The sequence below is a fragment of the Papio anubis genome, chromosome X, assembly GCF_008728515.1.
Source record: "Papio anubis isolate 15944 chromosome X, Panubis1.0, whole genome shotgun sequence".
Classification (NCBI taxonomy): domain Eukaryota; kingdom Metazoa; phylum Chordata; class Mammalia; order Primates; family Cercopithecidae; genus Papio; species Papio anubis.
This window is the reverse complement of record NC_044996.1, coordinates 117820391-117839030: the sequence shown is the minus strand read 5'-3', so window position 1 is coordinate 117839030 and position 18640 is coordinate 117820391. Positions and strand designations below refer to the sequence as shown.

Genomic DNA, 18640 nt, shown 5'->3' with positions numbered 1-18640 from the left:
TGGAGGGTTGAGAGGAGGGTGAGGACCAAAAACTGCCTATCCGGTACTATGCTTATTACCAGGGTGGCAAAACAATCTGTATGCCAAACCCCTGTGATACACAATTTGCCTATATAACAATCGTGTGCATGTACCCCTGAACCTAAAATAAAAGTTAAAAAAACCCAAAAAAACAATAACTCGAAAAATAAATAAATAAATAAAAGAGAAGGAGCTGATGTTACTAGAGCCCAAGATCTGAGTTCCCTTCACAGGAGCTGAAAACTTAAAAGAAGGGCTTTTTGAGGGAGCAGCAGGAGTGGCTACCAAGGTGAATCTGGAGACATGAAGTGCTCATCTGACAGGAGCTAGAATCATAGAAGGAGCTGCAAGATGGGAGCTGGGACCTCAGAGGAAGGTGCTGCCTTGTGGGCTCTGCAACCACACAATTGCTATAGACACTGATAGAGATACCTCCAGAAGCTGAGACAAAGGCTTACCCTGGCTTCTCACCTCCAGTCTCCAGCCAGTGCCTCCCCGTTAGGTGAGCCCAAAAGAAGCAATTTGACAGGGATCTGGGAATGTAGTTTGCAGGAGTCATCCTTCTGTGATCTGTAGTTTAGGGCACAGCACATGAAAGGAAGGGGAGGTGGATCTCAGAGTAAAGAGGAAAATGATCAAACCACAAAGCTAGTTTTCTAGGTCACATCAAATTATCCCAGCCCCAAAAGATGATGATGAGTAAAAATTACCTAAAGTATCTAAACAGACTAATGTTAGAATAATTAACTTGATATGTCATATTTTTATTTGTTTCTCATGAAAATAAGTCACCATGTAACTTGAATAAATACACACTTGTTTCATTTATCAAGAAGTCTAAATAAGTAACACTGTATACAAAGGATGAGAAAGCAAGCTGAAATGTAGGAGGCAAAGAAAGATTCCTGCTATCATATAGGATTGATTTAAAGGCAAAAAGTAGATAAATGTGAATAAGAGTCTAAAAATAAGTCTATATCTTAGTCTTGGCCATTAAAGCTTATAAGGGACATAAATTTGAATGATAATTCCAATTGTTAGTTTTGTTAATGTCTGAATAGAGCTTTCAGAAATCAATTCTTTTGTTATGTAAAGTAGCAGCTTATAATTAGGGAAGGGGGAATTCACATTTGAAACAAAAGAATTGATTTCTAATTCTAGGTGGTGGAAAAAAATAGACAGCACCAAGAAATGTAAGGCCAAAAAAAAAAAAAAAAAAAAAAAAGCTGTGAAAGATAAGTGCAAAAGAAATGGGAAAAATGCAGACTGGTATTTCATTAGAATACATAAGTAGTAAGAAGCTTGTGTTTTCTGTCTTATTATTTTTCTATAATTATCCAAGCCTATAAAATCTAGAAAGAGGAATATTAGGCACATCCGGCAAGCATTTAATATATTATGTTCATTAAAAGTACCTAGCCAGTGCTATCCAATAGAATTTTCTGGCATAGTGAAATAGTTCTGTTTTTTCTTTTAAAAACAGCTTTACTGAAGTATAATTGATATGCAAATGACTGCACATGTATAATGTGCAAAATTTGATGAGTTTGGACATATGCAGACACCTATGATCCCATCACCACAGTCAAGGTAATAGACATATTCAACACCTCCCAAAGTTTTGTTGCATCCCTTTGTGTGTGTTTGATTGGTTGATTATTGTTTTTGTTGTGTGTGTGTGTGTGTATGTGTGTGTGTGTATGCGTGTGTGTGTTAAGAATACATAACACAGGCCGGGCATGGTGTCTCACGCCTTTAATCCCAGCACTTTGGAAGGCCGAGCCAGACAGATCACGAGGTCAGGAGATTGGTGAAACCCTGTCTCTACCAAAAATACAAAAATTAGGGGGCATGGTGGCGCGTGCCTGTAATCCCAGCTACTCGGGAGGCTGAGGCAGGAGAATCACCTGAACCAGGGAATCGGAGGTTTCAGTGAGCTGAGATCGTGCCACTGCACTCTAGTCTGGCGACAGAGTGAGACTCCATCTAAAAAAAATAAAAAATAAAACAAAAACAAAAACAAAAAAACCAACAACGAATACGTAACATGAGATCTACTCTCTTAAATTTTAGTACAAAATACCATGTTGTTAACTATAGGCACTACGTTGTACAGCAGATCTCCAGAACTTATTCATATAGCATAACGTACTTTATACCCATTGAACGACTCTCAATTTCCTCCACTTTCCAACTCTGCCAATCACTATTGTATACTTTTCCTTCCATGAATTTGACTATTATAGATACCTCATATAAGTGAAATCATGCAGTATTTGTCCTATGGCTGGCTTATTTCACTTAGCATATTGTCCTTTAGGTTCCTGCATGATCTAGCAAATGAAAGGATTTTTCTTTTTTAAAAGCTGAATAATATTCCACTAGATATGTAAGCCACATTTTCTTTATCCATTCATGAGTTGATGCCTACTTGAGTTTTTTCCATATATGGGCTATTTGAAATAATGCTGCAATGAACATGGGAATGCAAATATCTCTTAGAGATACGAATTTTATTTCCTTTGTGTATATACACATAAGTGGGATTGCTGGATCATGTGATAGTTCTATTTTTTAATTTTGAGGAAGCTCCATACTTTTTTCCATTATGACTGTACCAATATACACTCCCACCCACAGTGTATAATGGTTCTGTTTTCTCCTTACCCTTGCCAACACTTGTTGGCTCTTGTCTTTTTGATAGTAGCTATCCTATCATGTGTGAAGTGATAAATCTCATTGTAGCTTTGATTTGCATTTCCCTAATGATTAGTGATGTTGATTACCTTCTCATATGCCTGTTGGCCATCTGTATGTCTTTTTTGGAGAAATATATTTTCAAGACTTTAGCCCATTTTTAAACTGGGTTGTTTGTTGTTGTTGCAGTTGAATTGTATGAGTTTATTATATATTTTAGATATTAATCCCTTGTCAGATATACAGTTGACAAATTTTTTCCCATTCTGTAGACTTTTCATTCTGCTGATCATTTCTGTGCAGAAGCTTTTTAGATTAATGTAGGCCCACTTGTCTATTTTTCCTTTCGTTGCCTGTGTTTTGAGTGTCATAGCCAATAATTTATTGCCATGACAAATGTACAGCAGCTCTTCTCCTGTTTTCTTCTAGGAGTTTTGCATTTTCAGCTCTTACATTTCAGTATTTCTTTTTAAGCTGATTTTAATGTATGCTTTAAAGTAGAGGTTAAATTTCTTTCTCTTTCTTTCTTTTTTCTTTCTTTCTTTCTTTCTCTTTCTTTCCTTCTTCCTTTCTTTCCCTCTTTCTTTCTTTTTCTTTTGCTCTGTCTCTTTTTCCCTCCTTTCCTCCCTCCCTCTCTCCCTTCCTTCCTTCCTTCCTTCCTTCCTTCCTTCCTTCCTTCCTTCCTTCCTTCCTTCCTTTTCTCTCTCTCTCTCTTTCTTTTCTTTTTCACGTCAATATCCAGTTTCCACAATACCATTTGATGAAAAGACTATCCTTTCCCCATTGTGCATTATTGGCACCCTTGTCAAAGATCACTTGACTATATGCATTGGATTATTTCTGGGCTTTTTATTCTGTTCCATTGGTCTGTATGTCTGTTTTATGACAGTACAAAACTGTTTTGATTACTGTAGCTTTATAATATATTTTGAAATCAGGAAGTATTATGCTTCCTACTTTATTCCTTCTCAAGATTATTTTAGTTATTCTGTGTCTTTTATCACTCCATATGAATTTTAGGATTGTTTTTCCTATGTCTGTAAAAAATGCCATTGGAATTTTGACGGGTAGCACTGACTCTGTAGGCCACTGGGTAGTATGAACATTTTAACATTAATTATTCCAATCCATTAAAATAGGATATATTCCCATTTACTTGTTTCCTATAAATTTTTTTTTTTATCAATCTTTTGTAGTTTTCAGTGCATGAGTCTTTCATCTCCTTGGTTAAGTTTACTCCTAAGTATTTTATTTTCTTTTATGCTCTTGTAAAAGGGAATGTTTTCTTAATATCCTTTTTGGACAGTTCATTGTCAGTGTGTAAAAAGCTGATTTTTCTCTGTTGATTTTGTAGTCTGCAAATTTACTGAATTTAAAAACTAGTTCTAATATTTTTCTGTAGAGTCTAGGGTTTTCTATATATAGGATCATAACATCTGAAAACAGAAATAATTTTACTTCTTTCTTTATTATTAGGGTTATTGGTAAATTTCTATATACATACAACCTGCCATGACTTAATTATGAAGACATAAAAACCTTTACAGAATAATAATGAGTAAGGAGGTTGCATCAGTAATCCAAGCCTCTGAACAAAGAAAAGCCCCTGACCAGATGGCTTTACTAGTGAATTATACCAGACATTTAAAGAAGAATTAATGCCAGTTCTTGTCAAACACTTCAAAAATGCTGAAGAGAGGGGGAGACTGCCAAACTCATTTTATGATACCATCATTACATAATTCCAAAGCCAGACAAAGATACTACAAGAAGAGAAAATTACAGGCTAATATCCCTGATGAATATATATTCAAAAATCCTCAAAAAATACTAGCAAACAAAATTTAATAGTACATTAAAAATATTATGCACTATGATCAAGTGGGATTTATTCATCATAGTCCATTCAAATTGCTATAACAAAATACCATAGGTTGAGTGGCTTATAAAAAATGGAAATTAATTTCTTACAGTTCTGGAGGCTAGGAAGTCCAAGCTCAAGGCACCAGCAGATTCTATGCCTGGTGAGGCCCCGTTTCCCAATTTAGAGATGGTCATCTTATTGCTGCCTCACCACGTGGCAGAAGGAGCAAGAGAGGTCTCTGGTGTCTCTTTTATAAGGGCACTAATCACACTCATGAGAGCTCCACTCTCATAACCTAATCACATCACAAACACCCTCTTTCAAATACCATGACATTGTGGATTAGGTTTCAACATATGAAATTTGGGGAGTGGAGGACACAAACATTAGTCTATTGCATCATCCTTGGGGTTCCAAGGATGGTTCAATATATGCAGATCAATGAATGTGATACCCAATATTAACAAAAGTAATACTAAAAATCACATGATCTTTTTAATAGAAGTAGAAAAAGCATTCGAAATAATTGAACATTATTTCATGATAAAACTAATCAACAAACTAGGTATAGAATTATGTACTTCAACATAATAAAAGCCATAGATGACAAGCTGAAATCTAACATTACACTTAATGGTGAAAAGTTGTAAGTTTTTCCTGTAAAATAAGGAAGAAGACAAGGATGCCAACTTTCACCATTTCTATTCAACATAGTACTGGAAGTTCCAACCAGAGCAATTTAGGCAAGGTAAAGAAATAAAATGAATTAAAATGTTATTTTTCTGTGTCTGTTCCATCTAATGCATAGTCATTAGCCACATGTGGCTACAAAGCAAGTGAAATATGGCTATTTTGACTGAGGAACTAAATTTTTATTTTTATTTGGTTTCACTTAATTTTCATTTAAATTTAAATAGCCAAATGTGGCCAGTGGACACATTTTTAGGCAACACAGACTATATGTATTATTCAACCTGGGAAGAAAGATATCTTCTTCCCACAATGAATAACTTAAAGTAGGACAGTTGTGTAGCACTGAGAATGTGACTCCTTCCTACTAATCAGAATAGCTGAATTATCCCTACAGTGGTTATAGCCAAATTTCCCAAATATTCATGTACCCTTTAAATTCACAGTAAACTATTTCTTCATTTTTAATGTAAGCAATTATTGGTATATACTTCCCTCTCAGAACTACCTTTTCTGTGTCCCACAGGTTTTGGTCTACTGAGCCTGAGGCCACTGGTGTCAGCCTGGTGGTAGTGCAGCTTATCTGATGCCTGGGGCTGCAGGATCCTAGCGAGTTCCTGTGACAGATCTTGGGAAACTCAATCTCCGGTAAAGCCTGGAGTCTGGGGTCATAGGGGCCTACCCAGTACTGGGTTTTAATGGGGCACACCCAGTGCTAGACCTCACAGAAAAGTGCTCGCTTCCCTCTTCTTCCTTCAAGCAGAAAGTTTCTCCCTCCATGTTGTGCTGCCTGGGGTTGGGGGAAGGGTGGAGTGGGTAATGTTAGATTTCCCTCCCTACTCTTCTTAATTGTGTCTTTTAAAAATGTATGTGCTATACCCAGGTGCTGTAATCTCTTCCTTGGTTTCCCAAGCTCTTGTAAAGGTATTTTTATGCATAAATAATTGTTCAAATGGAAGATTTTTTTCAGAAACAAGTGCAGGAAAGTCCTATTCTGCCATTTTTGCTGATATCCCTCCCAGTATGGTCCATTTAAAACAGAAATCACATCATGTCTGTCTGCTCAAAACTCTCCAGCATTTTATTCAGAGCAGGTCAAGGTTTACCATGGCCTGCAAGACCCTATTTGGTTTGCATCCCCTAATTCTCTGATTTCATCTTTTGTCTACTCCTTGTTCACTCTGTCCCAGGCACATTGGCTGTTGCTCACAAACATGAGGCATTTTAGGGTCTTTGCACTTATGTCTTGCCTGAGGGTCTTTGCACTAGCTATTTCCTCTGCCTACAACATCCTTACACAAGAGTATTGTATACTTCCCTGATGTCTTTCTCCTATCCTTTGTGTCTTTGCTCAAGTCCCACCTCCCCAAAGATGCCTACTCCTGACCACTGTATTTAATACTGTACCTTGTTCCCAGCACACCCAACTCTCCTAATTTCCCTAACTCTGCTCTATTTGGTTTCTTTTTTTACTACAGCAGTCATCAGTTGTAACATGCTAGATCATTTATTTATTTACTATATGTATTTTTCAGTGTCTACCTTCTCTCAGTAGAATGTCAGCTCCAGGAAGGCAGTTTTTTTCACTGATATATCCCAAACACCTTGAAGGGGTCCTAACGTACAATAAACACTTTATAAAAGTATATTGAAAACATTAGCCAATGTTTGTTAATGAAGTCCATATATCTATGATGTAAAAGTGTATATGTATACATATGCATATATATGTATAGAATGGTTTTAATGAGTTAAATTCTGTGAGTAAACATACTTGATTGTTAGTGTAACATGAAAATTGCAAAGTCAGAATTTTCTAAATGAAAGACCATAAACTTCTTTAGTAAATGTTAATTTGTTTCAAAGTATTTTAATAGTGATATAAAATCCTAGATGTGTTCAATTGGGCTGAGATAATGATATTAGAGAAAAATTATAATTTTCTTGATGCTCAAGCCCTTCCATCTTTAATTTTAATACTTACGGCACTTCATTAAAATGCAGGCTGTATTTAATTTTCCAGGAAATTTTACAGTGTAAAAGAAGAATGTATATTCAAAGCAATTTCCAGTCAAACTAGTTGAAACTTTTAGAATCTAAGCCAATAGAGCCTGTGCCTTTTCTAGATGTGAGACTGTTCTTGGCATGTTTGCAGAGGTCAGTGTAGCTTCTGAGCTACCTTTAACCCTTGCTCAGTGTGCCTGTTTCCTAAGCCCTTTATCACACTCTGTACCCTTTCCAAATTGCCAATATCAATTTCAAAGCCCCAAGGCAGACATAATATTCTCATAATATCTGACCACTGCTAACAGCTGTGGGAAGAAAACTTGCTGTTTTTAGAGCCTCTGCTTCAGTGTACGTATCCCATTTTCATCCCTCGTTTCTTAAAAGAATTATATTGCTGACAAATTTAACTTTGAGCCCATAATAAATCTTGGAAATTTTTTCTGGCAACTGCTTCAAAGCTGGTTATTTCTGATTGTGTAGTCATGGAAATCATGTTTTATCCTTAAAATGATCCTACACTTATCAATGTTAAAATTAGCATATTTTTCTCCCTTTCTGCTGGTGAAGGTCAATTTTCCCTCTTGTTTTATTGGAGAGGCTGTTTGACAACCTTGTCAAAGCTAGTATTTCCATCAAAATTTGATGAATCGACTATATCCCATCTCTATATCCACATAAATATAAACTGTTTGAGGACAAGTTTATATCCCATTCAGTTTTGTATTTTCTACAGAATTTAGCACATAATATGTGTTCCATTCCACATATTATATGCTAGCACTAACATAGTCTGGTCCTTCATTATCTCTTAACTGGATTAGAGTTATAATGTCCTAACTTGTCTCTCCACCTCTGGTTTCTTCAAAAGTTACTAGGGCTACAGACATAGTAAATTACTTGTAAGTAGTCTGGATATAACCTGTTCTGTCTACCCATACACATGCTACTCCCTCTCCCTGAAATGTCTTTCACCTTCATCTGCCTGGCTCAATCCTAAATATCCTTCCAGATTCAGTTCATATGCTACCTCCTTTGCAAAGGCATTTCTGATGCCTCAGAGTAGCCTTGTGGTTATGGGCTCAGACTCTGAAACCAGGTTGTTGGAGTGGCTTATTTTGCCTCTTACTAGTTGCATATCCTCAGGAAAGTTACTTAACCTCTCTGTGCCTTGGTTTCCTTAACTGTAAAGAAAATAGCAACATCTTCATAGGATTGTTGTGATAATCAAATAAATTGATAGACACTGAGCATGCTTAATCCAAAAATCTGAAACCTGAAATGTTTCAAAATCTGAAACTTTTTGAGTGCTAACAAGACATCACCAGTGGAAAATTCTACACCTGACCTCAGGTGATGGGTCACAGTGAAAATGCAGTGAAAACTTTGTTTCATGCAAGAAATTATTTCAAAATATTGCATAAATTTACCTTCAGGCTACATGTATAAGGTGTATACTAAACATAAATGAATTTTTTGTTTAGAATAGGGTGCCATCCCCAAGATATCTCATTATGTATACCTAAATATTCCAAAATCCAAATAAAATCTGAAATTTGAAACATTTCTGGTCTCAAGCATTTCACATAAGGGATACACAAACTATGTGTGTATATATATATGTATATATACACACACACACACACACGCACACACATATATATACACACACATCTATCTATCTATCTATCTATCTATCTATCTATCTATCTATCTATCTATCTAGAGAGCGCTTAGAATAGTACCTGTTTCATAGTAAGCATGCAGGAAATGTTAGCTCTTATGAGTAGTGTAATAGATATACTGACATTATTATTTTTATTATAACTCTAGTCCCTTAAGCAGAGTTATTACACAATTTTTATCATTGCTGTTTAACATTGATTTTTAATTATTTTTACCTTGTGACCATACTGTGAGTTGACTGAGTACAGATACTTTTACTTAGTCAACTGCTGGACCTAGTACAGTGTTTAATATTCAATAGGGCAAAATAAATATTATTTGGAGTGACTGACTAAATAAGCTGAAATATCTTCTCAATGAAACTATCAACATTTATAATGAGTAGTTCCTAATACCCGCCCAAGGAATTTCATGATGAGTTTAAAGTATCATACCTAAATAGCTGTGTTGATAGTCATCATCCATCAGTACCAGGACCAGTAGCATTTACTGTACCAATTTAATATTTTCCTCAAAACCAACCTTACTAAATAAAATGCTGTTAAGATTTGAGGAGGCCCAGACACAAAAGAATCAAGTAATTCTTTTCATTGTCATAAAAGTATTCAAGAATATAACAGACAGCTTTCTTCTGGCCAATTCAACATTTGCTCCCACTAGCCATTCTACTTCCAGGTTTAACACAAGAAAAAGAAAATGCTTCAATTATCAATAATTCAAATAGAAAGTGACACTTTTTGAAGTATTATTTTAATATTCTTGGACAATAGTCAACACCTAATGTATGAAAGCAATTTCCTTTTTATTCTTTTTTTCTTTTCTTTATTTATTGTTGTTGTGTGTGTATGTGAGATGGAGTTTTTCTCTTGTTGCCCAGGCTGGAGTGCAATGGCGCGATCTCGGCTCACTGCAACCTCCACCTCCCAGGTTCAGGAGATTCTCCTGCCTCAGCCTCCCAAGTAGCTGGGATTACAGGCAACTGCCACCATGCCCAGCTAATTTTTTGTATTTTTAGTAGAGACAGGGTTTCACCATGTTGGTCAGGCTGGTCTTGAACTCCTGACCTCAGGTGATCCACCTGCCCACCTCAGCCTCCCAAAGTGCTGGGATTACAGACTTGAGCCACCGTGCCCAGCCAGCAATTTCTATTAATGCCAATAAAAGCTCATAGTGTTTGATATAATTTATTTTCTTAATGAGCTATGTTGCATGAAAACCCTAGTGCTGAAATAAATTCCTGTAGGCACCTGGGCCTTACATGGTCCAATCTTCATGTTTAGAATCAACATATTCCTCTGAGCTCTAAAGCATTTATTTTATAACAATTTATTATTAAACCCATTTCATTATAACCTAAAGTCTACTACAATTGCATTTTAAATCAATCACTAACATTTAACTATCTATCAGTACATTACTTCAAATTGATCCAAAGATAGAAAGAATTAAAAACTGTGTTTATTCATTCATTTATGTAACTCCCTAGAAAATCAGACATGTTTTGTGCTAAACTTGAACAAGGAAGTGTGTATCCCCAGGATGTAATGGCTGTTGCATTGGTTCTAATATTAAGGAAAAGGGACTGAAAACTAGATATAAAGAGCCAGGTATATGAATGCATCTCAAACCTGAATCCATCTCTATTTAATTCTGGAAAATTAAATATAGAAGAATTTTATTGGAAAAATATTACTAGTAGCTCAAAGAGTTGAGGGGAGAGCCAGAGAATCAGGCCCAGGAAATAAGAAGGAACTAAAGAGTTGAGTAATGTTGCAGAAAAAAGAATCTTATTTACAAATGTATCTGCTGCCACTGTCCACAATCTCCTCCATGACACACAGGCACCATAGCTAGGTGCAGGAAAGCAAATCATAAAATCATTTTCCTTTAGGTCACTAGGCTAAAATAGAGAATCCTTGATGATAATATCTGAGTGTTGATTTCCATGCTCTGGCCACCAGGAGACGAGAAGAGGACAGATTTCACCTTTGAGCACCTGTCATTGGGAGATGCACTATCACCTACTGAGAACCTCAGTTTAAAGGTTCTCCAAAATTAGAAAGCCACTTCACTTTCTGAGCAGCCAAAAATGACATCTGTACATTCTCAAAGTCCCAGTAACATTGTTTGAGTCATATGTAGAGCTTCACCTACAGCCTGTCTCCTCCTGAAAAATCTGATTACATGGCTTATTAAATTAACCTTTTGGTTTAAGCCAGTGTGTTTCAGGTTTATCTGTTATGTCCTATGGAGTTCCTACCACCAGCACTCAGGACTTCTGAAATTTTCTCCATTGTGGCATCCCTGTTTCAGGGATCTCCAGATCACACCAGCTTAACTTTGAGAAGTGGGTTTGTAGCTTTTAATTTTCTAGTATGGTTACCACTACCCAAATATATACTCTTACCCAATCAGATTGTCTGCTTGACTGAATTTCCACATGTCACTATGTGGGTTTTCCATTAGAATATTGTTTCCACCTTTGGGCACATGCCAACCAGGACCAGCACACAACTTCAGATGGCATCGTTCATTGCATCCAGCTCAAGCCATGGAGTACATAGCCCATAAAACTGGCTGAACGTGGCAGCTTCTTCAAATTTGAGTATTGTTTGGATTATCTTTACTCGGGCTTCATTCAGAAATTATTTAGTGCAGCTTACAAAAATCTGTAAAATTAAATTAAAAATGAAATAAAATCACTTATGAATAAAAGGGGGCTCAAAATTTAAAGAAAAGAAATAACTCGCTCATAACATAGAGTCATACTTTTGTTCTCAACTTTCTAGCAGCCAACCTGCAAAGAGGAAGTATTTGTTTATCCAGGTAATATTCCCCATACATCAAAAACAATACAATTGCTTAGGGAAGCACAACTATTAATGAAATTCAAACCAGACATGATCCTCTCAAAGTTAGCTCAGATTCTCAGAGAAGTAGACACTAAGACAGGATTAAGCAAAGCAAGATTTATTGGGGAAAAATGGATATGAAGGAAAGGAGGAGGGAGCTATCAGACCACAATGCAATTTCAACACCATGAAGGAGAGATGGAAGGAAGAAAGGTTAGGTAGGAAGTCTTAGATTGCATGGTAATTTAAGGAGAGTATTAGCAAGGCTGATGAGGAATCCTTGAGCCAAAGTTGCTCACTAGAGAAGTCTTGTATCTTACTGGAATATCCCTGCTTTAGTACCCTGGTACATACCATCATTGGCTAGGAAGAGCCTGTGGAAAGTATGGTAATGGACTCAGAGCTCAACAGCTGGAGTCATTGATCAATTATGTTCCCCATAGCGCAAGATCTGAGAGCAACATTTTCATGGCTGCCGCACTCCCACACTCATTTTGGTGATTGTGAAAAGATGACTACTAAATGTAATTGATTTACTTGAATCGAGCCTGGAACTTTATGTACCTTGGAAACTGACACTTCCCAATTATTTTAACCTTCATAGCCAGCTGGATTTGACCTTACTCAGATTATGCTGGCTATGAGCTTTATAAATCTTGAAATATGAGAATCCATGCCCCATGGAACTGGTGTTCTAGTGAAGGTTATAGACATGTCAGGAATGAAATATAATACAAGGTGAAGGAAATGTGTGTTTAATAAAGGTATAAACAATGTATTGTGGAGGGGCAGGGAGAAATGAGATATTTCAGTTTTCAATGCACAAGTGGCTTTACAGATGAACAGTTAAGAATAGCCCAATCGTTTGCATTTATTGTTTTAAATAATGAGGGCTAATACATTAATGTAGATCTGTAGGTCTCAAGCTTTAGTGCACATCAGAATCATCTGGAGGACTCACTAAAACACAGATTATTGAATCCACCTCCACCCAAAGAGTTTCTGATTCAATATATCTGGGGATGGAGCCTGAGAATGCATAACTTTAACAAGTTCCCAGGTGCTGCTAATGGTGGTCTGAGTAGCACTATAGGAGAACCAAGTGAGTAAAACAAAAACTCTGTTTTTAGAATATGAGTTACCCAAAGAATTACTCTCATACTTCTCTCTCCTTAATTAGCCTTGAACTTACATCATTACAGGATCTCTGTTAATTATATATGTACAATGGAGTACTATTCAGCCATAAAAATAATGACATCCAGTCATTTCAACAACATGGATGGAACTGAAGATCATGTTAAGTGAAATAAGCCAGGCACAGAAAGACAAACATTGCATGTTGTCACTTATGTGTGGGATCTAAACATCAAAGCAACTGAACTCACGGACGTAGAGAGTAGAAGGATAATTACCAGAGGCTGGGAAGAGTAGTGAGGGGCGGGTAGGGAGGTAGGGATTGTTAATGGGTCCAAAAAGTAGAAAGAATGAATGAGACCTATTTGATAGCACAACAGGGCGACTATAGTTAATAATAACTTAATTGTACATTTTAAAATCACTTAACGGGTGTAATTGGATTGCTTGTAACTCAAAGGATAAATGCTTGAGGGAATGAATACCCCATTCTCCATGATGTGCTTATTTCACATTGCATGCCTGTACCTACTAAGTATCTACAACTATATATATATATATATTTACAGGTTACATAGTAGCTTTGGTATCAAGCAAGTGTGGGTTCCAGATTGGGACTCTTAGGCTTGTTTTGTTGTTATTAATTTTTTTAATTCATTACCTCTCCCATCCCCGGCACTTTGCAACCACTCATCAATTTTCTGTCGCTGTACTTTTACCTCTTCCAGAGTGTTATATAAATGGATCCATACAGTGTGTAGATTTGGGAGTCTGGCTTCTTTCACTTACATTTGGCATTTATCCATGTTTATGTGTATGAACAAGTATTTTATTCATTTGTATTGCTGAGCAGTATTTCACTGTATGTATACTACACTAGTTTAGCCATTCATCAGTTGAAGGATATCATCATCATTTCCCAATTTTGGCATTTATGAATACAGCTGCTATTAATATTCAAGAATATAATCATTTCACTTAGGTAAATCCTAATAGTGGGATTTCTGGGTCATGTGGCAAGTGTGTGTTTAACTTTATAAAAAACTGCTAAACTATTTTCCAAATTGGTTGTATCATTTCACATTTCCACAGCAATGTATGAGAGATCCAGTTGCTCTACATCTTTGTCTGCCCTTCATATTTTCAGTTAATTTGTTTTATCTTAGCCATTTTAATATGTAGTGGTATTTTACCAAAAAAAATATATGTATAAGTATTTCATTATCATTTTAATTTGAATTTCTCTAATGACTAATGATGCTCATATACATCTTGTTTGGTGAAATTTTGCTTTGGGGTTTCTAGTAGAGATGACTTATAACAGTCTGCCTTCAATTAATGTTATATTACTTCATTTATAGAAGGACTTGAAAATAGTACAATTTATTTCCATTTTCCCTGCCTTTGTGCTATTGTCATATAGTTTATTTCCATAGCTGTTATAGATAACACAATTTTTAATTATTTTTATTTGAAGATTTGATTATCTTTTAAAGCACTTCAGAATATAAGGAAACATCATTTTGTATTTACTCACATACTTAACCATTTCCGGTTTCTTCACTCCTTTGTGTAGATGCAGATTTTTATCTGTTAACATTTCCTTCTACCTAAAGGATTTCATTTAAAATTGCACATCTACTGGTGATGAAGTCTTTCACTTCTTGTATATTGGAATAAGCTTTTATTTCACTTTTATTTTTGAATTTTTTTTTTTTCCTGATTATAAGCTCTAAAGTTGATAGCTTTTTTTGCAGTAATTTGAAGATATTGCTCCACTGTCTTCTGATTTGAACTGTTCCCAACAAAAAGCCTGCTATATTTCTTTTCTTGTTTTTTTTTTTTTTTTTTTGAGATGGAATTTTGCTCTTGTAGCCCAGGCTGGAGTGCAATGGCATGATCTCGGCTCACTGCAACCTCCACCTCCTGGGTTCAAGCAATTCTCCTGCCTCAGCTTCCCGAATAGCTGGGATTCCAGGTGCATGCCACCACACCCAGCTAACTTTTGTATTTTTAGTAGAGACGGAGTTTCACCATGTTGGCCAGGCTTGTCTCAAACTCCTGACCTCAGGTGATCCACCCACCCTGGCCTCCCAAAGCACTGGGACTACAGGTGTGAGCCACCACGCCCAGCCAAGTATGCTATATTTCTATCTTTGTTTTACTCTGCATAACGTGTGTTTGCCCTTCCTCTGGCTACTTTAAAAATTTTCTCTTTATTACCAGTTTAAAGCAGTTTGATAAGGGTACTTTTTTTTTTGAGATGGAGTCTTGCTCTGTCGCCCAGGCTGGAGTGCAGTGGTGAGATCTCAGCTCACTGCAAGCTCTGCCTCCTGGGTTCATGCCATTCTCCTGCCTCAGCCTTCAGAGTAGCTGGGACTACAGGCGCCTGCCACCACGCTGGGATAATTTTTTGTATTTTTTTTAGTAGAGATGGGGTTTCACCGTGTTAGCCAGGATGGTCTCGATCTCCTGACCTCGTGATCTGCCCGCCTTGGCCTCCCAAAGGGCTGGGATTACAGGTGTGAGCCACCGCGCCCGGCCTGATAAGGGTACATCTTAATAAAGTTTTCTCCGTTTTTTTCTCTTGAGGTTTGATCCTTTTAAACTTGTTTTTTTTATTTTCTTATGCAGGACCACATAAGCCTTTAGTCTAGATCTAATTTTGCCTCTCAACTAAGCCAACATCCTTGTGACAAGTCCACCCTATATCTCATGTAGTATAGTGTATTTCTAATCTGACTTGTGCAAACAGCAATTTTTTTTCTGGCTCCCATTGAGCCCTGGAGATTTTTCCACTTGCTTCTTTCAGATAATTCTTTCATAGGCTTCAGGCAGCTTCCTCACATGTATGTTCTGATAAGAACACAGATGAAGACTCAGGGGGATGGGACTCTGCAGATCTTCAGAGCTTTCTTTCACTGCAATTCTCTCTTTTCTACTCTCCCATCCAAACTCCAGATACCTTCATCTTGCCATATTTCCATGTCTATCTCTTCAACTCAAGGACACTGCTGGGCTTTCCTTGGGTTTCCTCACCCTTTGGTAAAATGTATATTTATATCCCCTAAAATGAGTGTAACTTTTTATTTTTAATAATAAGATATGCAGAATAAGCTTTCAGTTATTTTCCAAATATAACTGATACACTGTCAGAACCATGTAATCATTTTGAAAATAACATATAGTCTCAATAAAGGTGATGTACAACTTGGATGTTGCAGGTGATATGACAAGCATCACAGCGTTACTAAAACCACGCCATCATTTATTAACTCTACCATATTGTTGGTTTTTAAGTCAAGAGATGTCTTCACCATTTTGCCTTTTAATATGATATTTTGCTATGTATATGTAGACACCTTTACTGTGGTTCTGTTACATTTTAACAGAATAGTGTCGATATCTCTTCAAGATACTCATTTTATTCCTTACAGACATACAACTAGTAGTGAGATTGCTGGATCATATAGTAGCTTGATTTTTAATTTTTTGAAGAATATCCGTCTGTTTTCCCAAATGCTGTACCAATTTGCGTTCCACTAACAATTCACAAGGGTTTCCTTCTCTCAACACCCTAGACAATAGTTGTTATCTTTTGACTTTTTGGTAATAGCTATTCTAACATGTGTAAGGTGATAGCCCATTGCAGCTTTGATTTGCATTTCCCTGATGATTAGTGAAGGTGAGCGCCTTCTTATATACCTGTTGGCCATTTGTATGTCTTCTTTTGCAAAATGTCTATGTATGTTTGTTTGTAAAAGAGCTATTTTTTTGTACTCTCATTTTCAGAAAAAAGTTTAAGGTAATCTGTGTTGATGTTGTAGTAGTCAGAAACCAAGAGAGACTGATAAAAGAATCCCAGTAATTTTTGGTAAATTCCAGCAGTTTGATAAAAATACATCCAATATTAATGCTTACATACACATATAATATAGTTACAATTTTAAAACTCTTAAAATTATTAATACATTCAAAAGAGTAAAACATAATGTCCAACGTTAATTTCCTGAAAATTATAGGATAACACTAGTTCAAGTATCTCTTGAGATTACGTTGTGACTTTCCACACGGTTATCCTTTGCCTTCTTCCCAATTAAACTATGAACACATCGTGTTACTGATGTTTAGTTTTCATGTCTCATACAATACCTAATATGTGTTCGATTATTTTTGGCTGAAGAATTGATTGGACTATGAGTGAAATAATCAGGACATCTCTACCTACTTGGTGACTAACATGCTAATATAGTGTTCCAAAACTATATTTCCTATAAAAGGATCTATATTCTCCAGAGTTTTTCTTTAACCTCATAAAATTATCCCAATCCCTATGATGAAGTCTTTGCACTTAATATTGTTTCTGCCAGAAGTGTTCATCTTACCCATCTCCATCTACTTAGCTCACTCACTATTTTTCTATCTGATCAATGTCTCCTCCAAGGAGGAGACTACCATGTCTAAAATATCACCTGCCACATTCTAACACATGACCCTGATTTACTTTTCTTCTGAGAGCTGACAGTTACTTGAAAATATTGTATGTCTGTGTATATGTGTGTATAGTGTATAGCATGTATTTATGTACCACACATATACACATATACACACATACACATTTAATTTGTCTCTTTCACTAGAATGTAAGCTCCTTGACAGCAGCAACAGTTTTCGATGACCACTTTATCTCCAGGGTACAGATGAAAGACACAGAGGAGATATTCAATTACTATATGTCAAGTGAATGAATAGATGAAAAGGTGGATGACAGAATTCATTACCAGAAGTTTCATCATCAAGACTCTCAGTAATATAGGGCACATCTGTTTACAGTGATAAATCAGGCTAACTCCTCTGAAAAAGCTCTTGTTACAAATCACCGAGATATGCTGGATAAATATGACCAACAGGTATTTAACTACATAGCTGAGCTTTCAGGAAGCTAAGGGGAAGCCACAGGAGCCATAGATCTATGAAGAGGAGGCTGGAAACCAACTGATAACATAAAACTGAAAGTACTGCTATTTAGGGCAGCTGATTCTATCAGAGGTACAAAGAGGAGCTGGTTCAAACAATTGACAAGGAGGGACTCATACCTAACTCATTTTTTGTTGTTGTTGCTTTTGAGATGGAGTCTCGCTCTGTCACCAGGCTGGAGTGCAGTGGCGTAATCTCGACTCACTGCAACCTCCGCCTCCCGGGTTCAAGCAATTCTCCTGCCTCAGCCTCCCAAGTAGCTGGGATTACAGGTATGCGCCACCATGCCCAACTAATTTTTGTATTGTTTTTAGTAGAGATGGGGCTTCACCATGTTGGCCAGGATGGCCTTGATCTCCTGACCTCGTGATCTGCCCACCTCAGCCTCCTAAAGTGCTGGGATTACAGGCGTGAGCCACCGCACCTGGCCCCTAACTCATTTTATGAGACCAGCATCATCCTGATACCAAAACCTGGCACAGATATAACGGAAAATGAAAACTTCAGGTCAGTATCTCTGATGAACATTGATGGAAAAATCCTCAATAAAATATTGGCGAACTGAACCCAGCAGCACATCAAAAAGCTTATCCACCACAATCAAGTCAGCTTTATTCCCAATATGCAAGGCTGGTGCAACATATGCAAATCAATAAACATAATTCATTACATAAACAGAACTAAAGACGAAAACCACATGATTATCTCAATA

At 36.6% G+C, this 18640-nt stretch overlaps 1 non-coding gene across 1 annotated transcript in view; it reads left to right on the top strand.

Annotated features, from left to right (window-relative positions):
- LOC101015944 overlaps positions 1–18640 on the top strand; it is a 92343-nt gene that overhangs the window by 35631 nt on the left and 38072 nt on the right. The window contains exon 2 of the transcript XR_002519585.2: positions 5799–5920. This is a non-coding gene — a transcript (uncharacterized LOC101015944). The remainder of the gene's footprint in view (positions 1–5798; positions 5921–18640) is intronic.